Source organism: Lactuca sativa, chromosome 7 (assembly GCF_002870075.4).
Source record: "Lactuca sativa cultivar Salinas chromosome 7, Lsat_Salinas_v11, whole genome shotgun sequence".
Lineage (NCBI taxonomy): Eukaryota > Viridiplantae > Streptophyta > Magnoliopsida > Asterales > Asteraceae > Lactuca > Lactuca sativa.
Window position 1 is genome coordinate 156,869,300 of NC_056629.2, and position 15,063 is coordinate 156,884,362.

Below are 15,063 nucleotides of genomic sequence, written 5' to 3' on the forward strand. Positions count from 1 at the left end.
GAATGGTACCTTATGTCGCGAGGTTGATGTCTTATTGCAAGAGGGCCAAGATGGGTTGATATGCTCTTCTAATTTCGGTCTAGATTTGGTGTATTACTTAATGTTAGGGGTGACAAATCAGACAGTCCTTCTGTGTTTTTGCTTAACACGACATGACCGACATATTACTTTTTCTTAACCCGAATATGACACGACACGATATCGTGTTGTTGTTCATTAACACGAACATGACACAGCAAAAACACGACAAAAGTGAAAAACATGATAACACCACAAATAATAACAAAAGTTAACAATTTGCATAATGTCATACGTAAATTCTTGTAAAAATATAATTTACATACAACAAACACGAGTGATACGAAAAAAAATAACATATAACAACATAGAATGCTACTAATGTAACGTCCCAAAATTCAAGTCAAAAATTTCCTTTTTAATTAATTAACTCATAAAACATTCACTAGAAAATATTGTATAACACGTCATCTCATAAAATCAAGTATCATGTTTGAAACCCACAACATAAACAAATATCATATCAGAGTACAATCCCAGAAAACATCGTGCGGAAAACCAGATGTGTGTGTGATGCCATGCTACGCCACCGACTCCTTCCCCTTAGACGAAGAGGTACCTGAAACCAAAAATCTGAAACCGTAAGCACGAAGCTTAGTGAGTTCCCCCATCATACCACATACCATACAATACCATCGGTATCTTTCAACCAGTAATCATCATCGGTATCTTTCAACCGGTAATCATCATCGGTATCTTTCAACCGGTAACTGGGGACTATTCCACCCCTAAACACTAGCATACAATAACAAGATATAAGCATACAGTTAGGCATATTTGGGTACTGACCTACCCCTTGATCCTAATGACCACTATCAGGGAAACTATCCCTATCATGCACGTAACATATCATACAGATATAACTCATAACCAAACACATACCAGACCAAGATAATTATCACAAAGACAATCATCTTCTAAATACTCCTCAATGGTGGGCCGACATTGTGCGGGAAACCTTCGTCCGCTGCTGCTCCGGAAATCCTCCGGCTACAAACCCCACAAACACTCAGCTAGAAACTGATCTCTATACTTAGGGTAAAATAACCATTTTACCCCCAACCAAGTCAAGTAAGAGTCAAATTCAACTTCCAGTTGACCCGACTCGCCGAGTTGGCTTGCCAACTCGTCGAGTCCATATCTAGTCGATTGCCCTTACTCCCATCTCTACTCGTCGAGTTAGGCATTGACTCGACGAGTTCACTTCCTAACTGAATACTCAATGGTCCTTCATCCAACTCGCCGATTTGTATGAACAACTCGTCGAGTTAAGCTTCATCCGATGAACACGTCCTGTCCTCGACTCGCCGAGTTGATGAACAACTCGTCGAGCTCCATGAAGATTGCCTTGGGCCCGCCGATTCAGGGCATTGACTCGCCGAGTCCCTCCATTAATGAGTTCGGCTTTTGACTCACTGAGTCCACCTATGGCTCACTGCTCTACTCACAGACTCAAAAAGGAGAAAAATCAGGGACTCGCGACTAGACTCGTTGAGTCCAAAGAACAACTCGTCGAGTCGTATACATGCAATCTCTCTACACTCGATTCTGCTTGAATCCAGTGCATTCCATTCATAGATCTGGGTTCCTTGGGCTCGATTAACACGTAAAGTTTCCAACCTTACGTGTATATAATTATCAATGGGGATTCTAGGGCTCAAAACACACTAGAAGGGGTAGATCTAGGACTTTCATGCAATATGGCCTCATAAAGGTATTAGATCTAGGCTTCTGGAACTCGAACATAGCCAGATCTAGCAGCTATTCAACCCATTTAGATCCATATACTACTAACAAGCTTGGAAATGGTCCAAAGATAGCTTTATGGTGTTCTAATGGGGATTTGAGCATAAAAACAGAATAGATCCGAATTGTACCTCAAAGAACTCTGAATTAGGTCCTAGATCCTTGCTCTTCACCTTCTCTTTTGGTCGTTCCTTCCTTCTCTTCTTCAAAATTCAAGGAACAAGCACAAGAACACTTCAAATCACAAGGAAAGGGTTAGGGTTCGGTATATGGTGCTCTGAGGGTGAAGGAGGCTAACTTGGGGCGCATAAGGGGGTTTAAATAGGGTGCAAACCCCTGAAATTAGGGTTTCTTCCAGACTGATGGACTCGTCGAGTCCAGAATATGGACTCGTCGATTCGCCAACTTAAACGTGCTCAAAATCCCGTCCCTACTCGGCGAGTCTAGCCTACGACTCGCCGAGTCCAAGGCTAAAAATGTAAAATACTCAGATAAATCATTCATACCATGAACCAGGTGCTACAAATCTCCCCCGCTTATTTTAGACTTCGTCCTCGAAGTCTGTTGCTCGATCCTGAAACAGCTCGGAGTAATGCTCCATCATTTCCTTCACCGACTCCCAAGTCCAGTCTGAACCCTTCCGGTGTTGCCATTGCACCTTCACAAGTTCCACCCTCTTGTTCTTCAGATCCCTCGACTTTTGGTCGAGGATTGCCACTGGTCGCTCAATGTAATTCAGGGCTGCCATCGACCTGAATATCCTCCAGGGGTACCACCGCTGAGTCATACACCAGACACTTTCGCAACTGAGAAACATGGAAAGTGTTGTGTATCTGACAGAGTTCGGCTGGCAGATCCAGCCTATACGCCACCTTGCCCACCCGGGCCAAAACCCTGAAAGGTCCAATGTATATGGGGCCAACTTGCCCCGTTTCCTGAATCGGATGACACCCTTCCATGGGGACACCTTCAGGAGAACCATATCCCCGACCTGGAATTCCAGGTCTGAATGGCGCTTGTCGGCGTAACTCTTCTGCCGACTATGAGCAGTCTGAAGCCTGCTCCGAACTTGTTGAATCCTCTCGGTCGTCCTGAGCACCACTTCGGTGCTCCCCATGACCCTTTGGCCTACCTCACCGCAACATATCAGGGTCCTGCACCTCCTTCCGTATAACATCCTGAAAGGAGGACAGTCAATACTCGTGTGGTAGCTGTTGTTGTATGAGAACTCAGCCAAAGGAATATAGGTATCCCAGCTACCACCGAAGTCTAGCATGCATGCCCGCAACATATCCTCCAGAGTATGGATGGTCCTCTCACTCTAACCATCTGTCTGCGGGTGAAAAGCAGTGCTAAAATGCAGACGAGTACCCAGCTCGTCATGGAACTTCTTCCAGAACCTGGAAGTAAACCGCACATCTCTGTCCGAAATCACCATAACTGGAACTCCGTGCCGCGCCACCACCTCCCTGATATAGATATCAACCAACTTCTCAGTCGAGATGCTCTCCTAAATCGGGATAAAGTGGGCGCTCTTGGTCAATCGATCGACGATGACCCAGATCGAATCCATTCCCCGCGTGGTCCTGGGAAGCTTGGTGATAAAATCCATCGTGATGTCTTCCCATTTCCATAGCGGAATATCCAACGGCTGCATCTTGTCGTGCGGTCTCTGATGCTCGGCCTTGACCTTCCTGCAGGTCAAGCACCGCTCCACGTGTCATGCCACATCCCGCTTCATGCATGGCCACCAATAGTCCAGACGAAGATCCATATACATCTTCGTCGCCCCGGGATGAATGGAGAACCGGGATTTGTGCGCCTCCTCCATCATAACCTGATGCACACCTCCATGATAAGGGACCCACACCCTACGGTGAAGAGTCAACAACCCTCGACTATCATAGTCGAAGGAGGAAACCTGCCCCATAATCCGCTCACTCTTTCGATGTTCCTCCTTCATAGCCTCCTGCTGGGCCTCTCGAATCCGCTCCAGAAGCGGAGTCACCACTGTCATCCTCAGGCAAATATCTCAGATCGGTGCTGCCTTGCGGCTAAGCGCGTCATCCACCACATTGGCTTTCCCCGGATGGTAAAGGATCTCACAATCATAATCCTTCACCACGTCGAGCCACCGATGCTGCCTCATGATCAGATTCGGCTGGTCCATAATATACCTCAGGCTCTTGTGGTCCGTGTAAATGGCACAACGAACCCCATAGAGGTAATGATGCCAAATCTTGAGGGCGAACACAACAGCCCCGACTCCAAATCATGCGTCGGGTAGTTCGCCTCGTGAGGCTTCAGCTGCCTCGAAGCGTAAGCAATAACGTGCCCTCTCTGCATCAACACTGCGCCCAAACCCGAGATGGACGCATCTCAGTACACAACAAAATCCTCCATGCCCTATGGCAGGGCTAATATTGGTGCCTTGCACAATCTCTGTCTCAATGTATCGAATGCGCCCTGCTGCTCGGGCCCCCAACGAAAAACCACGGCTTTCCTCGTCAGCCTGGTTGGAGGTACGACTATCTTGGAGAAGTCCTGAATAAATCTCCGATAGTAGTCTGCCAATCCTAGGAAGCTCCGAATCTCGGATGGAGACCTCGGGACCTCCCATCTCATCACGACCTCCACCTTGGCCGGATCTACTGATATCCTGTCCTGGTTGCCAAGGTGCCCCAGAAACTGCACATCGCGCAACCAGAACTCACACTTGGAAAACTTAGCATATAAGCTCTCCCTCCTCAAAGTACTCAAAACCTCATGCAAGTGCTCTTCATGCTGCTATCGCGTCTTGGAATAAACCAAGATATCGTTAATGAAAAAAATCACAGACCGTGTAACAAACCGTTATTTCAAACCTATGTAATAGTGTAGGTCAATTTGTACTTCTTTTTAAATTAATAAAGAGAAATTTTGGCATACTGTGTATATTTACATAATTAACCCTCAAAAATAAATTATTAAATAATCTCAATTGGGATGAACCAAGTGATAGATATTGTAACAAGGTTTCCAAAAATATAAAGAACACTAAAATCCGAGTTATAACGAAGAAGTTATGACCAATCGAAAATCCGCGACAAAACCGGCAAAACGTTGTTCAGTGTAAAAACTGAATTTTTAATAAAAGGCTTTTTAGCCTTAACAATCTAAATGAAAGTTGTAGTTTATGTTAAACCGAGAACTTTCATAAAAAGAACGCCAAAATCTGACTTCGTATGAGGAAGTTATGATTTTTCTAAGTTTCAGTATAACAGTGTACAGCTAAAAACTCGAAATAAAGATCGAGTGGTTTTTATCCGACACAACCTAAACGAGAATTGAAGGTCTCATCATTAGTAGTACAACGGTAAAAAGACAGACAAAGACGGACGTCGTATGAAGAAGTTATGAATTTATAACGGATTCCCGTCCCGGTCTGTTTAAAATAATAATTTTAAAAATAAATCAAAATTAGCCGACGAAGTCTAAATGAAAGTCGTAGAGTATAATTTTACCTACGCGTGCATATAAAGAACGTCAAAAACGGAGTTCGTATGCAAAAGTTATGAATTTTACAAGTTTTTGGCACAAAAATAAAGAAAAATAGAAAAAACCGGGAATTTTCGCATGAACAGTAATGCCACGTCACCCCTCGCATGCGAGGCCTCCACGTGTCAGCTGTTGAGTGGACCGAACCCATACGTGGCACCTCCTGATTGGACCGCAACCGAGGTCCACTTAGAACCGGACAGCCTCACATGAGACACACCGGAGACACCCCTCGCACGCCCCTCGCACTCGCTCCTTCGCACGTGTCTTCTTTCCATTGGACCGAGGGTTGGTCCAATCCGAGCCAGCTAGCAGCGAGCCTCCGGTCCGAAGAAGCCCCCTCGCCTCGCCACCTGTCAGACGCGTGTCACCCTTGCGCAGCTTCGGGTCCGAACCTTCGGACTATATATAGCATGCGAGGGTTCCGACTATTTTACACTTTTTCACCCTAAATTTCACCCTCTTTCACATTCTCCACTCCCCTAAGCTCATATACAACCCCTAAAGCCCCGGTATCAAGACTCGAGCCCGAAGCAAGCCTTGAAGCCTCGAAATTCCCGAGAAGTAACCTCTCTCCTGTCAAAACTCTGCCCGATTTGAGCCGGTTTCTCGACAAATAAACTCCTTTTTCGTGAAACGAAACTCTGTCCGAATTACCACCTATCATGTGAGTTTATACCCCCGTATTTTCATAATTTCTACTGTTTTAGGGGGGGGGGGGGGAATACAAGTATAACACAATAACTTTGTGTTATAAATAAATGATTTCAACGCACAATAAAACGATTTTAAAACATCAAAAATACTCCAAATATTGAACTCTTTTATAAACTTATATTTTTCCCAAATATTCATAATTGCATATATATATATATATATATATATATATATATATATATATATATATATATATATATATATATATATATATATATATATATATATATATATATATATATTAATATAAATAAGATTTAAAAGGCTTAGGACTAATAACTCATTCTAGGTCCTTTTCCTTGTTTGGATGTGGACTTATAGTACTGGTTATTTGTCCGAAGGTCGTTTAACTTTTACTTATATACAAAATTGTATATGTATATAAATATAAAAGTTATTTCGTTAAGTTTAATTACCCTTTGTAACATGTTGAGCAAAGGATTACATGCAAAAATAGTTATTTACCAAGTCATAAAGTACATATAAATTATAATAGGTATTATTTATGATACATAGAACAATAATTCATGATTTAAGTATACAAGAATACACTGTTTTACATGAAACAAGGGTTTTTGATTCAGAACAAATCAAGGGTTTACACTTGTCAAATACATGTTCGGAATACTAATTCAAGAACATATTGTCAATCATTTATTTCAGAATGATTGAGTTTTCATAACTGATATACATGTAACGTTTATATGCTTTTTATGAGACATTCAATTCAGGTTGTTTTAATTCATTTTAGACAACCAAGGTAAAGCCCTGACATTATAACCAAAATCTCCAGTCAGGGGATCAAAACAAGTTGTGTGTAGATCTATATCGGGATTAACAACCCCGCACTCAGGCTGCTAGCTACAGTCAGACATACACGCCAATGAGTGGCAATTGTTATCAACAGTTTAAACGCTCACAAGGCGTTTGTTTCAGGCGTCCATGTCTTAGTATGGTTATAATAACTCATTAAAAAGATATTAACAACACGTTAGTGTATAAACAACTAAACGTAAGTACATCTTTAAAGTACCGGTTTACAAAATACAAAGTACAATGGGATACTACAGTTTTCAATAACAGCTGGTGAAGCCAGACACACTCTCAGTTACAAGTTTTACAAATACATTGGTTTACAAATAGAACGGTTTTATGGGATTAAAACTACTTTTCACATACCACATAAAATATGAGATTTTCTAGAACAGTTTTCATATTCACCCATTCAAACATAAAGACTTATGTACTCACATAACTTATTGTTGATACTCTCTTTTCGAATTACTTGTATTCTCAGGGAAATAATAACAGGTACTCCCCGAGCTTTTTGAGAAGATGGAGCCATTATGAGTCTTATCTTCTTCTTTTGTATAACTATTTTGGTTTCAATATACAATGATTGAACACATGTAAATATTATACTTTTAAATACAATGGTTGTTTGTACTTTGATTACTATGATGCATGTGTTGTGATACTACAAATGAAGTCCTCCACCCCCGGACGTTTCCGCCGTCTGGTTTGGGGGTGTGACAGACCGATCCAAGATCAGTCGGCACACGCGATTCATGAGATCCATGAACGCGGCAGGAGCATTGGTGAGCCCGAAAGGCATCACCACAAACTTGTAATGACCATAGCGTGTACGAAAAGAAGTTTTCTGCACATCCTCCTCCCTGACCCTCATCTGATGATACCCTGATCGCATATCAATCTTGGAGAACCAAGATGCTCCCTGAAGCTGGTCGAAGAGGTCATCGATCCTCGGGAGTGGGGAACGGTTCTTCACTGTTACCTTGTTCAGCTCCCGGTAGTCTATGCACATCTGATGCGACCCGTCCTTCTTCTTCACAAACAGAATCGGGGCTCTCTAGGGTGAACTGCTCGGTCTAATGAATCCCTTGTCTAACAGCTCCTGCAGCTGTGTAGACAATTCTTGCATCTCAGGAGGAGCCAACCGATACGGCGCCTTGGCTATCGGTGCCGCGCCAGGGACCAGGTCGATCCTAAACTCCACCGGCCTCTCCGGAGGTATCCCAGGCAACTCCTTGGGGAATACATCCATAAACTCCTGCACCACGGGTACATCACCCACTGTCGCCTTACCCGCCTCCCGGGTGTCCATAACATACGCGATATATCCTGCGCAACCCTGCTAAAGGTAGCGCCTAGCTCTCGCTGCCGAACATACAACTGGTCCTCGTTGTGGCCTCTCGCCCTGAACTACCAACTCTCCCCCACTTGGGGTCCTGATCCGTACCAGCTGATGTGCACAATCTATCACTGCCCCATTGGGGCTCAACCAATCCATGTCTATAATAACCTTGTTCCCCCGCAACGGTATGGGAACCAAGTCTACCAGGTAACATTCCTCGAACAGCCTCAAAACACAATCTCGGTAGACCTCCGATGCTCGCACTGATCGTTCGTCTGCAATCTTGACCTCTAGAGGGTAGTCCAACATTCTCGAAGACTCATGAAACTTCTTGCTAAGCGCAAGAGAGACAAATGATCGGGTACCACCCGAATCAAACAATACCTGAACTGGGATATCGTTCACATGGAACGATCCTAAACACATATACACGGGGCACATATCAATATTATAACATCATACAAATAAGTCAAAGGGAAAGAATCATACCCATCACCACATCGGGTGTAGCGCATGCCTCCTCGGCTGTCAGCTGAAATGCTCGACTCCGAACCACTGGAGCCTCCGACTTGACCTTCCGGCCATCCGCAACCCGTGTTGTCGCTGACGCTGGCGTCACTGCCGCCGCTGCTGCTGCTGCTGTCAACCTGGGACAATTGGCCTTTTTATGGCCCCTTTGATTGCAATGGAAGCAAATCAGGTCTTATGTTTGAATCGCGGAAGCAGAGGTAGTACAATCTCTGCCAAAATGCCCAACCTTGCCACACTTATAGCAGCCTGAACCCGACCCAGTGCGACAAACTCCCTCATGTGCCCGACCGCATTTCCCACAACGGTCCTGCCCCGTCTGGCCTTTCGGCCTACCATTGGGTCCCTTGGGCTTCTTTCCCGAAGCCCCCATCACCTGCCCCTCAACGGCCTTCCTCTTCCATATGTGCTCCAAATCAATCTCTCTCTCCCTAACCCTGGCAACCATAGACTCCAGGGTAGGGCAAGTAGAGAAACTAAAATGCTCCCGTATATCAGCCCGTAGCATGTCATGGTATCGGGTCCTCTTCATATCCTCATCCCCTGCATAATGGGGTACCAACAAGGCCCTCTCCCGGAACTTAGCGGTGATCTCCGCCACAGTATCCGTAGTCTGTCTCATATCCAAGAATTCTCTGGCCAGCTGCTGAAGCTCCACAGCTGGTGCAAACTCAGCCCTGAATCGGGTCACGAAATCTGACCATGACATAGCCTCAATGGCTGGGGCTCCCAACGTATCTCCAGTCAACTCCCACCAATATCTTGCTCTATCCCTCAAACAACCTGCAGCGAAATGAACCTTCGACCCTTCCGGGCAGAAGCTCGTCAGCTGCGCAGACTCGATGTCTGCGATCCATCTCCTAGTAGCAATGGGGTCCTTCACCCCATGAAAATCCGGCGCACCACTCCCACGGAAGTCCTTAAAGGACAGTGCGTGTGTACCTACCTGGCTAGACGCCAGATCACTCCTGAATACCCGGAGGCGATCCTCCATCAGCTCGATGATCCCTTCCTTGATCGACCCAAAAATGACCGGGGTCGCCTCAAGGATACCTCTCGTAATCTCAGACGCAATGAACTCGCGTAACCTATCATCAACATGCTCGGATCCTGCTCCCGCTCCCGAACCCAATCTTGATCCCCCTACTCCATGACCTGTGACCACCATTCTGAAAATAATAACACAACTGTCAGGATCACATATACCCCGAAAGGTCTCACACACTCTTCAAGTTTCTAGGTTCCATCTTGGCCCTCCTTGAATCGAGTACGAATCCTCTGCTTTCTGTAGTACGGGCCCATACTACCTTCCACATCTATCCGTACTTTCCTCAAGGATTGCCTTGACTTCACCAAGTCCCTTTTTACCGATGCTCTTCCCACTGATCATATCCTAGGTCTCCCTAGGGCACTCTTCGACATACTCCCCGCCATCAGCTGCATTAGGAGTCCTTACCGCGTCCCCCTAACTAGTGTGCGGATACTGTTACATATCTGTTAACTAGTTAGTCAAAGTTGGTCAGAACCCCCATGGCACAAGCATGTAGCATTCGTGCATTGAGTAACCAAACCAGGCATAACCTACATAGGCCATCCTACAGCTGACTAAACAGTCCTAGCATACAGCTCATACAACATGCATATACGGCATCCTCCTAAATCCTTAGCCCTAACTAGCATGCAATTCACAGAATCATATATCAGGCACACAAGGCATCCTCCTATATCCTTAGTCCTATTCTAGCATGCAATTCTGAATCAAAGCCATATAGCATAACATAACAAGTATGGGTATCTTGGGGAAAACTTACTTGAGCCCGACCGGTCGCATGCATCACACACCTTGTCTTTCTTAAAATCCTTTCGTTTAGATTTTTAGAAACCATTTTATTGTAAAAATCTTTTAGCCCCTTAGTTTGAGTCCAGACACCCCCGAGGGTGTGTCCGAATCCCTCAAACCAGGACTCTGATACCAACTTGTAACGTCCCAAAATTCAAGTCCAAAAATTTCCTTTTTAATTAATTAACTCATAAAACATTCACTAGAAAATATTATATAACACTTCATCTCATAAAATCAAGTATCGTGTTTGAAACCCACAACATAAACAAATATCATATCAGAGTAAAATCCCAGAAAACATCATGCGGAAAATCAGATGTGTGTGTGATGCCATGCTACGCCACCGGCTCCTTCCCCTTAGACGAAGAGGTACCTGAAACCAAAAAACTAAAACCGTAAGCATGAAGCTTAGTGAGTTCCCCCATCATACCACATACCATACAATACCATCGATATCTTTCAACCGATAATCATCATCGGTATCTTTCAACCGGTAATCGTCATCGGTATCTTCCAACCGGTAATCGTCATCGGTATCTTTCAACCGATAACTGGGAACTATTCTACCCCTAAACACTAGCATACAATAACAAGATATAAGCATACAGTCAGGCATATCCGGGTACTGACCTACCCCTTGGTCCTAATGACCACTATCAGGGAAACTATCCATATCATGCACATAACATATCATACATATATAACTCATAACCAAACAAGTACCAGGCCAAGATAATTATCACAAAGACAATCATCTTCTAAATACTCCTCATTGGTGGGCCGACATTGTGGCCTTAGACCCACCCCTACTGGAAGGTAACTCACCTCGTACAAGTAGCTGTTGTTAATCTGTGCGGGAAACCTCCGTCTGCTGCTGCTCCGGAAATCCTCCGGCTACAAACCCCACAAATACTCAGTTAGAAACTGATCTCTATACTTAGGGTAAAATGACCATTTTACCCCCAACCAAGTCAAGTAAGAGTCAAAGTCATCTTCCAGTTGACCCGACTCGCCGAGTTGGCTTGCCAACTCGTCGAGTCCATATCTAGTCGATTGCCCTTACTCCCGTCTCTACTCGTCGAGTTAGGCATTGACTCGACGAGTTCACTTCCTAACTGAATACTCAATGGTCCTTCATCCAACTCGCCGAGTTAAGCTTCATCCGATGAACACGTCCTGTCCTCGACTCGCCGAGTTGATGAACAACTCGTCGAGGTCCATGAAGATTGCCTTGGGTCTGCTGAGTCAGGGCATTGACTCGCCGAGTCCCTCCATTAATGGGTCCGACTTCCGACTCACTGAGTCCACCTATGGCTCACTACTCTACTCGCATACTCAAAAAGGAGAAAAATCAGGGACTCGCGACTAGACTCGTTAGTCCAAAGAACAACTCGTCAAGTCGTATACATGCAATCTCTCTACACTCGATTCTGCGTGAATCTAGTGCACTCCATTCATAGATCTGGGTTTCTAGGGCTCGATTAACACGTAAAGTTTCCAACTTTATGTGTATATAATCATCAATAGTGATTCTAGGGCTCAAAACACACTAGAAGGGGTAGATCTAGGACTTTCATGCAATATGGCCCCATAAAGGTATTAGATCTAGGCTTCTGGAACTCGAACATAGCCAGATCTAGCAGCTATTCAACCCATTAAGATCCATATACTACTAACAAGCTTGGAAATGGTCCAAAGATAGCTTTATGGTGTTCTAATGGGGATTTGAGCATAAAAACAGAATAGATCTGAATTGTACCTCAAAGAACTCTGAATTAGGTCCTAGATCCTTGCTCTTCACCTTCTCTTTTGGTCTTTCCTTCCTTCTCTTCTTCAATCTTCAAGGAACAAGCACAAGAACACTTCAAATCACAAGGAAAGGGTTAGGGTTCGATATATGATGCTCTGAGGGTGAAGGAGGCTAACTTGGGGCGCATAAGGGGGTTTAAATAGGGTGCAAACCCCTGAAATTAGGGTTTCTTCCAGACTGATGGACTCGCCGAGTCGTCAACTTAAACGTGCTCAAAATTTCGTCCCTACTCGGCGAGTCTAGCCTACGACTCGCCGACTCCAAGGCTAAAAATGTAAAATACTCAGATAAATCATTCATACCAGGAACCGGGTGCTACAACTAAATATACACAACTTTTGAACATGATCACGATATCGTGTTTCTTATATATGACACGAACACGGTACAAGCACAAATGCAAAATTCGACTTCGTCTCAATTTCTTTTCGTGTTGTGTATTTTTGTCGTGTCTTTTTGAATTTTTCCACACCTACTAAATGTGATCAACCCCTCAATATAAAATCCAAAAGCAGTAAATAACCGGTAAATAGAGTCAGCAGTGGCAGCAAGAAAAGCACTATACTTAGATCACACATTGCATACATGTTATTTTCATGATTCTGAAAGTATAGTAAAAAGTTTGTAAAAGCTTTTGAAAACATAATAAAGGATTTGTAAAACTTTTGAAAGCATAAAAATAGTTTGTAAAAGTTTTCGAAAACATAATAAAGGATTTGTAAAAGCTAATGAAAGTATAGCAAAGAGTTTGTAAAGGATTTTGAAAGAATAGTAAATAATTAATTATGTATAAATTTTGAATATAAAGCGAAGAGAGTTTTATAAAAGATTTTGAAAGTTTGTTCATGTATAAACCCATGTATCTCATAAGATGTTTTCATTTTATATATATATCTCAAGTTCTACTCAACACTTCGAAGAAATATGCTGACATGTCGGAAGTATTCTGGAAGATAGTTGAAGTGGAGTTTTATCATTGACTCATTGTTATGATATTTGTTTAATTCTTATTGTTTGTCATGGTTTAAGTTTGATATGAATTTAAAAATACCCTCGAGGTATAAACATTTTAACAAATGGTTTTTTGTAGGAACATATTTTTGCAAAACATGATTATGCAGCATGAAATGTTTTAAAACCATATAATAAAAATCTTTGTGAAAATGAGATTTTACAAAAAAAAATTCTCTATTTAACCAATAGAATAAAAAATAAAATTCCCACAACTATAAAACATGTTACAAAGGCATATTTAGTGACAACTACATTTTCATTAGTCGGTAACTGTTCACATCTTTCAGGTTCACAACTAATTAACATATTCTTTGTCAATATGATGTTCTTAGACTCTAATAAAAATGATAACAAATAACAATAACGAAACATTTACTAAGCCACCATGTCTCACAAATAATAACATTAATAAAAATCAAACATAAAATTTAATGTTTAACGTGACATAAATAACATATATAAGTCAAAATTTTTTATATATAAGTCAGACTTTAAATTGATACATATCATTAAACTTATATGGAACATCAGACAAACACATTAAGTCATATATGATAGATGAAGCAACAGATAATGGTGCAAGGTTTGTATAATGTGTTAAACTTGTAATTGAGCCTTTGCGTTGCCGTTGGTTGCCGTTGATTGTTACGTGTTATATTTTGGGATATATATAGTAAAGTCCCAATATTTTCATCGATTTGACAAGAAAATCCTAAACTTTATTTTTTTGACAGTAAAGTCTAAATTACCGACAATTTTTGACACTTTTACCATTTTTTCCCGGTTAGACGGTAATTAGGACTTTTTTGTCAATAAAATAAAGTTTATGACTTTCTTGTCAAATCGTCAATTAGGACTTTACTGTAAAAAAATAAAGTTTAGGACTTTTTTGTCAAATCGTTGAAAATATTGAGACTTTAGTGTATATATAATTTTTTTTTGGTTAGAAATTTAATGGTATGATACTCTTTAAGCATAAGCGTTATTGAAACCTTCATTAATCTGCTAGATCGTATTGAAATATTTAACATTTGCTTATTGTTAAATCGTTTTTTTAATATCAACAAACCGATATTGAAAAAAATTAAGATAATCAAGAAAGAAAGAAAAAAAGAACCAGGGTTGTGTTGATTTTTTGCAACCCAAAAAATGGAGAAATAAGAAACCAAAAAAAAAAAAAACGAAATTGCCCTTCTTTCCCTTCTCCACATTCACACCCTTTTGACTAGGCATGTGTTGTTTGTGTTTGTATAAACCAGGACAATTTTGTTTGTTTAGGTTTCTAATTTCTCCATTTTTGATACTGCAAAAAGTCAACACAACCCTGGTTCTTTCTTTCTTTCTTTCTTTCTTGATTATCTCAATTTTTTTCAATGTCTGTTTGTTGAGATTAAAAAAACGATTTAACAAGAAGCAAATGTAAAAGATTTCAATAGGATCTAGCTAATTAGAGAAGATTTCAATAACTCTTATGCTTAAAGAGTATCATACCATTAAATTTCTAACCAAAAAAATTATATATACACTAAAGTCCCAATATTTTCAACGATTTGACAAAAAAATCTTAAACTTTTTTTTTTTTTTTTTTTTTTTTTTTTTTTTTTTTTTTTTTTTTTACAGTAAAGTCCTAATTGA

At 41.8% G+C, this 15,063-nt stretch overlaps 1 long non-coding RNA gene across 1 annotated transcript in view; it reads right to left on the minus strand.

Annotated features, from left to right (window-relative positions):
- Positions 1–426: 426 nt before the first annotated feature.
- Positions 427–15,063, minus strand: part of LOC128127058 (uncharacterized) — a 34,768-nt gene continuing 20,131 nt past the window's right edge. The window contains exon 3 of the long non-coding RNA XR_008225103.1: positions 427–637. This is a non-coding gene — a long non-coding RNA (uncharacterized LOC128127058). The remainder of the gene's footprint in view (positions 638–15,063) is intronic.